The sequence below is a fragment of the Colobus angolensis genome, unplaced genomic scaffold (assembly GCF_000951035.1).
Source record: "Colobus angolensis palliatus isolate OR3802 unplaced genomic scaffold, Cang.pa_1.0 Scaffold337, whole genome shotgun sequence".
Lineage (NCBI taxonomy): Eukaryota > Metazoa > Chordata > Mammalia > Primates > Cercopithecidae > Colobus > Colobus angolensis.
The window spans coordinates 1,986,405-1,995,529 of record NW_012116677.1 but is presented as its reverse complement, the minus strand read 5'-3'; positions in this window follow the sequence as shown (position 1 = coordinate 1,995,529).

The following is a 9,125-nucleotide window of genomic DNA, read 5'->3' as shown; positions in this document are numbered from 1 at the left end:
AAAAAAAAAAAAAAAGTAAGAAAGAAAAAGACACAGCAGGCCAGTGCAGGGGTTCATGTTTGTAATCCCAGCAGTTTGGGAGGCTGTGGCGGGCAGATCACCTGAGGTCAGGAGTTTGAGACCAGCCGGCACAACATGGTGAAACATGTCTCTGCTAAAAACATAAAAATTAGCCCGGTGTGGTGGTGGGCGCCTATAATCCCAACTACTCAGGAGGCTGAGGCGGGAGAATCACTTGAACCAGGAAGGCAGAGGCTGCAGTGAGCTGAGAGCAGGCCACTACACTCCAGCCTGGGAGACAAGAGCGAGGCTCCATCTCAAAAAAAAAAAAAAAAACACAGCAAATATCCTGCTACCCTCAAATCACTGAAATGTCAGTCACTTTGGAGAGTCCTCCTTATTTTCCATTGGTTCTTTGCTGTATAGCCTCATTTCTGGTGGACAAGAAAGAAAGAAAAAAAAAAAAAAAAAAACAGAAAAGAAAAAGAGACAGCAGAGGTGCATGTACACACAAGATGACCATGAGAAGAGGCAGCAAGAAGGTAGCCATCTGCAAGCCAAGGATGGAGGTCTTATAGGAAACCAATCTTATCTGTGCCTTGATCTTGGACTTCTACCCTCCAGAACTGTGAGAAAGAAAAAATTCTCTTGTTTCAGCTACCCAATATAAGGTATTTTGTTGTGGCAGCCCTAGCAAACACATGAAGGAAATATTGCCCATAAAGAGAAAAAAATCAGAATATAATTAGAGATGGACAGATAGAGGTCTTCATGTTTACAAGTGAAACAGAACAGAAAGCAATGAAGTTCCCACTCAATGTATTTCGCTTCCTCTATGAAGCAGAAGGGAACTTTAACCAGTACAGAGTAAAGAGGGGGCCAGGCCTGTTGGCTCACGCCTGTAATCCCAGCACTTTGGGAAGCCAAAGTGGGCGATCACCTGAGGTTGGGAGTTCGAGACCAGCCTGACCAACATGGAGAAACCCCATCTCTACAAAAAATACAAAATTAGCTAGGTGCGGTAGCGCATGCCAGTAATCCCAGCTACTCGGGAGGCTGAGGCAGGAGAATCACTTGAACTCGGGAGGCGGAGGTTGCAGTGAGTTAAGATCGCGCCACTGCACTACAGCCTGGGCAAACAGAGCAAAACTCCAACTCAAAAAAAAAAAAAAAGAGTAAAGAGGGGGCCGGGCTCACTCCTGTAATCCCAGCACTTTGGGAGGCCGAGGTGGGTGGTGTTCAAGGAGGTCAGGAGTTCAAGGAGGTCAGGAGTTCAAGACCAGTCTGGCCAAAATGGTGAAACCCTGTCTCTACTAAAAATACAAAAATTACTCAGGCTTGGTGGCAAGCATCTGTAATCCCAGCTACTCTGGAGGCTGAGGCAGGAGAACCGTTTGAACCCCGGAGGCAGAAGTTGCAGTGAGCAGAGATCACCCCACTGCACTCCAGCCTAGGCGACAGTGAGACCCCATGTCAAAGAAAATAAATAAAGAGGAAAGGTGGTGGGTTATTAGCCACCATGAGAAACAGGAGCACATAGCAGGGACACACAGGATTGTTGGGCTGCCTGTCCAGTACCCAATAAACGTTTGTTATTGAATGAACACCTAACTGTCATTCATGAATTTTAGTTCATTTTTAATATAACAAGCTCTGACAGTAACCAGCAAAAGAAAAGCACTGGATGAGTTGGAATGTGGGTTATAAATCTAGGTATGTGTGACCTTTTACAAGGCATTTACCTTTCTGGGCCTCAGTTTCATCAGACTGGATAACCAGCATAAGATCACCTCAGATTATAATAAATTATGCCATAAATTTTTATACAGGTTTGTGCATTACTTCAGTGTTCTTCAACTGTTACCAACCAAAGTAGTGTATCTCAAGATTTATTGAACATTCCTTTCATCTAGAGATCTTGTTAAAATTGCAGATTTTGATTCAGCAGCTCTGGATTGAGCCTGAGATCATGCATTTCTAATAAACTCCCAGGTGATGCTATACACTACAATTTGAGTAGCAAGGGTAAAGAACATTGATGCAACTTAAGCTCTACAAAGCTTATAACTGTACTTATCTGTAATCAGCCTGACAGTCGGCAAACCAAAGACACTACAGGCTCACACTTGCACTAAATGTGTTTTGCCATTCCTTAAATGCTCTGAAATTAACAGTCCCTATTTGAAGCTGATAAAGAAAGGAAAAAATACTACCATTAATAACACTAAATTAGAAGTGAGGTTAAATACATACACACACATAGGTACAAATATATAACACAAAGGTCAAAATCCAAATTATCAAACATTACCTTATTCAAAATTTGAATATTTTTATTGCTGAGAAAAAAATTTTTGTTTCTGGAAAAATCTTCAGTGTATTTTAATAGCCACGTGCCTACAAGGATCATGCTGCATTCTGGTTTGATTCCATATGTAAATATACTCAAACATCACAAAATCTGATGATTTTTCTATTAATGATCAGATAATCTTTACATATCTGTTTAAAACATCTAACATATTACCACAGCCAAATGTGTTTGTGGTGAAAATTCTCTTTGGCCTTAGGAAGTGCGACTAGGGCAGAGACCACCCTCCTACCCTGGGGCTATAACATATGGCCACAAACCATTACTATAATTGTTTCTACTATACCCTGTGCTAGGTTACTGCAGAAAGAGAAAATAGCAGTCCTATCACAACCAAAAGGGAAAATGAAAATTTTTCTAATTTCACCGAAATTTTTCTCAGTAATGAAAGACGTAAAATGTGTCATGCAATGGATGTCTCCTATAGAAGAGTCACCCTGCCCTTAATCTGAAGCTTCTCTACAGAACAGAGAAGTTTGAAATAACGTGAAAATGGAGGAGGAAAATTCCTATCCGAGGGGGGGAAAGCATTATGGCTGCAAACTGCTCTTCCTTACTTCCTTCTGAAGAATAACCGAAATCTGAAGGGCACCACCACACTATAACTGAGATCGTTTAAATTATGGAGGGGAGGAGGTATGTCAGCTGCAACCTTGGCACTAGTAGTTTATTTACCAGTCCTTGCTATTTAGTCAAATCACTTTCAGATAGGAGTACTTCTCTCATTAACCACCATGTCACAAAATAATAAAGAAAAAATGACACATGCAATGAGCAAAAGTAGTTTTGCTGAATCACAAATACCCCCAAATACAAACCTGCAGGAGTCGCTGAGCTTGAGAATTGGCGGCCATACCTCTCCATGAAGCTCCTCTCAACAAATGGACAACTACCTTCCCTTTTTCATTAAAAGCATGTAAGGGTCAAATGTTTAAAGCTATCACACTATTGCTATTAGCAACAAGGTCGCGTGCGCAGTAACAATGCACAACGGCCTTATACTCGAGATAACCACTTTATCTCAAATTTTGCACCACCTATTCCCCCAAGGACAAATACATCAACCCAGGTCCGCAACCGCGGCCACAATGGGTACACTCGGCTCTGCTCAGCCTAGCATACTATCCCTCCCACCCCGCACCCTGATTGCTCCGCTACCATGCTACCCACTCCCGGGCTTCCTCGGCCAGCCCCCAGTTCCCCGGGTTCCTAAGGTTACGCAAACAGCCAAGTCCGCAGGCCGCCCTTGCCTCGCTACCGTTATACCTCATCTCCCGGTAGCCCCACTTTCCTCCCTCGCCTCTCGGGTCTCGGGTGCCCAACCCACTCCCTTCCACTCCCGCGAGCTCTGTGGCTCTCGGGCCGGGGCCTCACCGTTTGGTTCGGTCGGGAACTGCCCGGCTCTCCCGCTCCCACTTCCCAGCACGAAGTGGCGTCGGTTGGTCCCGCGCCCCACGCTGCCAGTCCCCACGCCGCCGCCTACTGATGCCGAAAGCGGCTTCTAGGAACACGCCATGGTTAGCGTCGCGGTTCCAAACGACGCGGACGCGCGAAAACTACGTCACAGGAGCCCAGCGCGCATGCGACCAGCAGAGAGCGAAGGCGATAGGCGAACGTTGGGAAGGGGAAGGAGGGGCTTTCTCTTCGAACCAAAAGGCGCGGGGTAGCCAAATCAGTTGTGTGCGCTTGCGCAGTATAAAGAGCCGGGAGTCCGGACTAGCCGGATCTGTCACCATGGAAACCATAGGTCTGGTTTGCCCTACTCCAAGGGAGCTCAATTGTTTCCCGGGTTGATTGAAGCTTCAGTCAGAACCATTTCACGCTTTCTATTCCACATATCAATTGCGGATCCGTCACAGCAGAGAAGAGTTATTTAAAGAATCTTACTCCCATCAATCCACCCTCCCGCAAATGTGTATTTTTTAAGTTACCCAAATTGCTTGCCGTTTACTCCCGAGTAATAGAAAGAGTGGAAAAATATAAAAGGACAGAAATCCAGTTTTGCTTGCCTCTGCTAAAAGCTAGCATAGTCACCTAAATGTTCTTATCCTCAAAAAGAGAACTTACTCAGGCGCAGTGGTGCGAGCCTGTAGTCCCAGCTACTCCACATATTGAGGCAGGAGGATCACTTGAGCCCAGGAGTTCAAAGCCAGCCTGGGACATATAGAGAGTTCACACACACACCCATTTCAAAAATAATATGGGGTGGGCGCAGTAGCTCACACCTGTAATCCCAGCCCTTTGGGAGGCCGAGGCGGGCGGATCACGAAGTCAGGAGTTCGAGACCAGTCTGGCCAACATGGTGAAACCTTATCTCTACTAAAAATACAGTAATTAGCCTGGACGCCTGTAATCCCAGCTACTCGGGAGGCTGAGGCAGGGGAATCGCTTGAATCTGGGAGGCAGAGGTTGCAGTGAGCCAAGATTGCTCCACTGCACTCCAGCCTGGGCAACAGAGTGAGACTCCATCTCAAAATAAATAAATGAATAAGAGACTCCATCTCAAAATAAACAAATTAATTAAAAATACACACCAACTACGTATTTCTTAAAAATAATAATAATAAGGCCGGGCGCAGTGGCTCACGCCTGTAATCCCAGCACTTTGGGAGGCCAAGGCAGGGAGATCACCTTAGGTCAGGAGTTCAAAACCAGCCTCACCAACATGGAGAAACCCTGTCTCTACTAAAAATATAAAAAATTAGCTGGGCGTGGTGGTGCAGGCCTGTAATCCCAGCTACTCGGGAGGCTGAGGTAGGAGAATCACTTGAATCCTGGGGGCAAAGGCTGCAGTGAGGCGAGATCACGCCATTGCATTTCAGCCTGGGCAACAGGAATGAAACTCCGTCTCAAAATAATAATAAGAGAAGTTGTAAGGAAATAGTACAGTGTTCATAAAGATTAATAATACAAAACCTTTATTGGTCATTTAGAATATTCCAGGTACAGTTTTAAGATCTTTATGGGAATTATCTATTTTAATCCTCAGAACAACCCTTACGAGGTAGGTATTTTCTTAATGTCCACTTTACAGATGAAGAAATTGAAGCACAGAGAAGTCAAGTAGCCTACCTAACGTTAAACAGCTAGTAAAAGGCCATGTTAGGATTTGAACCAAGCTCCACATTCCGAGAATGTCAATCACACAAGGGCTGTTTTTTAAAGTAAAAAGATAAAATTACCTAAACAATCACCAATGAGACGAATAATTAAATCATAATACATCCATATATAATAAAATACAAATTGGTCATTTAAAATTATGTTGAGGTCGAGCACAGTGGCTCACACCTGTAATCCCAGCACTTTGGGAGACCGAGACAGATGGGTCACCTAAGGTCAGGAGTTCGAGACCAGCTTGGCCAACATGGTGAAACCCCATCTCTACTAAAAATACAAAAATTAGCCTGGCGTGGTGGCATGTGCTTGTAATCCCAGCTACTCAGGAGGCTGAGACAGAAGAATCGCTTGAGGCTGGGAGGCTGAGGTTGCAGTGAGCGGAGTTCGCACCACTGCACTCCAGCCTAAGCAACAGAGCGAGACTCCATCTCAAGAATAAATAAACAGGCCGGGCGCAGTGTCTCAAGCCTGTAATTCCAGCACTTTGGGAGGCCGAGGCGTGTGGATTGCTGGAGGTCAGGAGATCCAGACCAGCCTGGCCAACATGGTGAAACCCCCTCTCTACTAAAAATACAGAAATTAGCCGGGCTTGGTGGCGGATATCTGTAATCCCAGCTACTAGGGAGGCTGAGGCAGGAGAACTGCTTGAACCCAGGAGACGGAGGTTGCAGTGAGCCAAGATCATGCCACTGCACTCCAGCCTGGGTGGCAGAGGGAGACTCTGTCTCAAAAATATATATATTAATTAAAATAAAATTATCTTGAAGTGTATTTGTTGACATGTTTACACATTCACAATGCATTGTGAAAAAAGGGGGTTGCAAAACATTATGTTCAGAATGTCCCACTTTTGGAAATAAATAAATGCCAAAATGCTAAGAGAGTTTATCACTAGTTGGATGGGTATTGTGACCATGCTTTATTTTCTTTTTGCTTAACTGTATCTTCTGATTTTATTGAAAGATAGTACTTCTCAGGCCTGGAGACATGGCTCACACCTGTAATCCCAGCACTTTGGAAGGCTGAGGCAAGCGGATCACCTGAGGTCGGGAGTTCGAGGCCAGCCTGATCAACATGGAGAAACCCTGTCTCTAACAAAAATACAAAAATTAGCTGGGCGTGGTGGTGCATGCCTGTAATCCCAGCTACTCGGGAGGCTGAGGCAGGAGAATCGTTTGAACCCAGGAGGTGGAGGTTGCAGTGAGCCGAGATTGCGCCATTGCACTCTAGCTTGGGGGTGACAGAGCAAAACTCTGTCTCAGGAAAAAAAAAAAAAAAAAAGATAGTACTTCTCAAATTTTAAGTGTGCATAGAATCACATGGGGATCTTGTTAAAATACAGATCATGATTCATTTGGATTGAGGTGAGGCTCGAGGTTCTCCATTTCTAAACAAATTTAGATCTCTGTTTTGTGGTGGGTAGAATAAAAGATGTCCACATCCTAATCCCCAAAACCTGTGACTATGTTACTGTACAGAGCAAAAGGGATTCTGCCAATGTGATAATCTTACTATGGGAAGATTATCCTGGATTATCCTCTAGGTCCAATGTAATCAGATGGGTCTTTATAAGAGGGAGGCTGGAGTGTCCAAGACAAAGAAAATACGCCAGTATAATAGATGTCAGAGGGATGCCAGGACCAGGAGCCAAGGAATGCAGAAAGCCTATAGAAGCTGGAAAAGTTTTGGAAACTGATTCTCTTCTACAGCCACCAGAAGAAACTCAGACATGCAAACAATTTTAGACTTCTAACCTCTAGAACTCTAAATTAATAAATGTATCTTGTTGTAAGGCACTAATTAGGTTTGGGGTACTTCGCTGAAGCAGCAATAGAATACATGCTCAAAAGTTATAGGCTCTCTAATTTGCTACCCTTCATTTATTATTTTAACTTGCATAAAATTGAGTCTTGGATAACTCTACATTATAATACAGCTCATTGGATGTTTATAAATTAACAGAATTCCTAGATTCATTTTTGTTTATAATAAACTTGAAACAATATATCTTTCCATAAGGACTGATTATGTAAATTATGGTATGTTTATGCAATGGAATATGGTAGCTGGTAAACATGTTGATGTAGCTTTATATTTATTAACATTAAGGTTTATATTCATTAATGTTTATTAACATTCATTAATGTTTATGTTCATTAACATTAATTCATTAACATTAACACCTGAGGTCAGGAGTTCAAGATGAGAGGGTGGATCACCTGAGGTCAGGAGTTCGAGACCAGCGTAGCCAATATGGGGAAACCCTGCCTCTACTAAAAATACAAAAATTAGCCGGGCATGGTGGCACGTGCCTGTAATCCCAGCTACTGGGGGGCTGAGGCAGGAGGATTGCTTGAACCTGGGAGGCAGAGCTTGCAGTGAGCAGAGATCGTGCCACTGCACTCCAGCCTGGGCAACAGAGCAAGACTCTATCTCAAAAAATAAAAAAGAAAATAATTTGTTAATTTATTATATTCAAAGACTACAATGTTCACGCAATTTGAGTAAATAATTCCATGCTTGGAAATCTATACTAGAGAACCAATTCAAAGTACTGAAAATATTTTTCAGGTATAAACTAAAACATGTATGGCTCTATTTTTATAAGAACAATGGTATAGGAATGATTTAGTAAACGCTTATGCATTCACAAGGTGAAAGTTTCTGCAGTAGTTTTCAATATTAATTATTAAGAGTGTGTAATAACTTGGAAAAGGGCCTTTTTTTTTTTTTGCTTTTAGAGACAGGGTCTCTGGCTATGTTGCTCTGGCTCGTCTCAAATTCCTGGGCTCAAGTGTTCCTCCCATCTCAGTTGTTGTATTTGGAATCCTTCTAAAAGTTTTATTTTACAACATGATATACATTATTTTATGGTGTTAAAATAATTAACAGGCCATTAGACTGAGGCTGCTCCAGCACCCTGGGTTCTTACAGAAGCAAAGCAAAACCCAACTCAGAGTATTTTATTTGCCACACTTCCACATTCACCCTATAAAAGCCTTTCTTTGGTGCCCCTTTAGCAGAGTCCCAAACTGATTCATGAATCACTGTCTGTTCAAATAAACACTTTAAGATTTTTCTGTGCCTTAGTTTCTCTTTTAACAATGGTCATGATATGGAAACACTTATCTGACAAATGTTTTTGAGATTATGTAATATTCACTGACAAGGTTTACACTTATGCTGGTATTAAACAGAGACTATAATCATCTTCTTTAATTAATTTTATTAATCTAACATAGTCTTTATGATGATCTAAAAATAATTAGATCATTCTTTTTTGCTTTTTTTGTTTTTGTTTTTGAGACAGGGTCTCACTATGTTGCCCAGACTGGAGTACAGTGACACAACCTCAGCTCATCACAACCTCTGCCTCCCCGACTCAAGCGATTCTCCTGCCTCAGCCTCCCGAGTAACTGGCTACAGGCACATGCCACCATGCCCAGCTAATGTTTGTGTTTTTAGTAGAGATGGTGTTTCACCATGTTGGCCAGGCTGGTCTCGAACTCCTGACCTCAAATGATCCACCCACCTTGGCCTCCCAAAGTGCTGGGATTATAGGCTTGAGTTACCATGCCCGGCCACGTATTTAGATCATTCTAAAGAACACATTTATAGAAGAATCTTGTTTATA